The sequence below is a fragment of the Bidens hawaiensis genome, unplaced genomic scaffold (genome assembly GCF_021521415.1).
Source record: "Bidens hawaiensis isolate Kalapana, Puna unplaced genomic scaffold, B.hawaiensis_p1.1 tig00002572_1, whole genome shotgun sequence".
Lineage (NCBI taxonomy): Eukaryota > Viridiplantae > Streptophyta > Magnoliopsida > Asterales > Asteraceae > Bidens > Bidens hawaiensis.
In genome coordinates, this window is record NW_027491140.1 from 2138591 (window position 1) to 2141636 (window position 3046).

A 3046-nucleotide genomic window follows, 5' to 3' on the forward strand; every position below is an offset into this window, starting at 1 on the left:
AAGCTTGATCTCTCCCACTGTACTCTTGGCTTCTCCATTAAATCCCACTAAAACTGATGATTTTGACACAATCTCAGATTCCAGGATGTTCATCCGTTTTAGGGTATCCAGCTGAATGGTGTTCACCCAACTCCTGTTGTCCACTAGGATCCTGCATACAAAACAAATAACAATATAATGGGTTATAACTAAACCATCATGATGAGGATCCTGAATATTATTCCGATCTTCATCATTGAATAAGACGTAGGCCTCTTTGAGAAAAGTCATCGTCTTCGTTGGTCCTACTGGCTTTTCTGCTTTAGCTATCTTGGTATTCCTTTTGGCTGCTGAGTAGGATGTGCCGCATATGTCCGAACCTCCTAAGATAACATTTACATTCCGAGCACCTGGAGGTGGGTTGAGTTTTACAACAATTCAGGTAATAAGGCAGAGCCCCTGGCTGGGTTGAGTTTTACAACAATTCGGTTCGCATGGAAAACCAATCGCATCGCATGGAGGAACTAATCACATCGCATGGATGCAAAACGAATCGCATCGCATGGAAAACAAATCGCATCGCATGGTTGCAAAACAAATCGCATCGCATGGCTATGCGATGCGATTCTGTATCATGCGATCAGAATCTCCTTTTCTTCATTTTTACCATTTTAAAGCCATTTTCCCCCATTACTCTTCCTTATAACCCGATATTTCCTTTTTATGGGTTTTGGGTCGCACCAACTTTGTCTACCCATGTTTTACAAGGTCCGAACATTACCTTTTTGTCCTATTTCGCACTCGGTGGGTTATGGCCTACCAAGTTTACGTTTTTCTTACATCCCACAGCCCGATCTACCATTATATCAGTTTGCATGTCGAAACCGACCTTAAAACTTAACCTTTTTAACCAAAACTCACCTTATGGTCTCGGGTTCGAATCTGAACAACCCGTGGATCTTAGAGGTGTTTCTTGTTGTTGGGAGATACTAGCTCACTAAATCTCCTTTAGAAGAATTTGAGAGGATGAGAGTTTGTGTGTGTTCTTGAGGTTGAGAGTGTTTGTGTGGAAATGAGGGTGATGCAATGAGGAAGAGTGAGATTTTAGAGTTTATATACTCCTAGTCTATGGGCCTTAAGGGCCCATACCCATTCCCAAGCCCAATCTTATATCCAAACCCAACATAATTTAAACACAAATCACACAATTAAATTAACATAAAGTCCTTTATTTATTTAACAAAAGTAGGTTGTTACAATACCTATCATATCTTCGTGCTTCCAAGAAAAGGTGGACATCCTGCTTTTGAGAAAGTTGATCAATTGACTTTAGTATCCTCGAGGATACTGGTTCCTATGAGCACTTTGCTGTCAGGATCATGGGAGGTCTAGTTATACTTCCTTTATTTCATGTTCGTTTGCTTCCAAGACATTATGTTCCCTCTTTTGTAATTGCTATGCATGCGTTGGTTTCGTTGTCAGATTCATTGATGAAGCATAGCAATCCTTCACCTCATGTTTGTCACTTTGAATATTGACCACTCCTCAAGGCGTTGGCATTTTCACACATTGGTGGTATGTTGAAGGGACTGCTTTCATATCATGTATCCATGACCTGTCCAAAATATTATTAAAAGAAGTTAGAGCATCCACAACACAAAACTTTTAATATAATTTACTACCTCGACGTAGACGGGAAGCTTGATTTCTCCCACGATGCTTTTAGCTTCACCATTTAAGCCAACTAGGACCGAAGATTTTGTTATGATCTTGGATTTAGGGATGTTCATTATTTTCAATGTTTCCAATTGGATGATGTTTACGGAGCTACCACCATCTACCAGGATCCTACGAACAAAATACTTAACAATATATAAAGTAATAACCAAACCATCATGATGAGGATCATGAATGTTATCCTGGTCCTCTTCACTAAAGGAAATTTTGTTTGGTTGGAGAAGGTTGATGTTCTTATTAGCTTTTCTAGTCTTTTGGCCTTGTCTACTTTAGCTTTTCTTCTTGCTGCTGAATAAGAGGTTCACAAATATTTGATCCTTCGGAGATGAAGTTCGTTTGAAGGTGGGGATTCTGTCCCTTTTGGAGTCCTTTCACGATCCTGATTCCTGTTATTTTTTATGCCAAGTAACTTTTTAGGTGGCCTTGGCTCAGAAGATAACTGATTTCTTTTCTTAGTGCAATGCAATCCTTTGTCATGTGACTAAAGTCTTCGTGAAAGGTACACCATTTGGATTTATCGTTCCAAGAGTTGTTCTTTTTGGTTGCTTGTGGCCATCTCGCCTTGTCTCCAAGATCCCGCATAGCACACATTAGTCCAGATATACCTAGAAAACAATAATCATTAATCTTAAGGTAATTTTTTCATCCTCGTCGCCATCCACAATATTGATCATGTTGTTGTCATTCTTAGAGTATGGTTTATATTTATATGATTTTGACGATGAAGATTCTGAATTCCTATATGGATGGTTATAGCTGTTGGATGCATTAAGTATTTGCTGGATCATCTTATCTTCTTCAATCTTATAAATCTTAATGCCCTGTTTCCAGCTTCGTCTAGGGTCCTGTAAGGATTCACAACAAGGTCCGCATAAAATGAGCAGTCTTTCTTGAGTCCCATCTTGAAGGCTTGGACTGCCGTTGTGTATCAAGGTTGGGGATTTCCAGAGCTTTCCTACTGAATTTGCTTACATAATCCTTGAAAGACTCATTGTTACTTTGAGGTATCCTGTATAGATCACCGGTTAATCTTTCAAAGCTTCTGCTGCTAGAAAACTGGTTTTTAAAAGCTTAATTAAATGTGAAAAATATTTAATAGAGAAAGGAGGAACACTCAAGTACCATTTCAGGGCGGCTTCAATTAATGTAGAACTAAATCCTCTGCATAAGCAAGTTTCTTTAAGATCCTAAGGGATAAGGTTGATCTCCATCCTTTCACGATATTGAGCAACATGTTTATCGGGATTTGTAGTCCCATCACATAGCTTCATATTAGAAACCTGGAATCGTTTCAGGATCTCAAGATTACACATAGGATACACGAATCTTG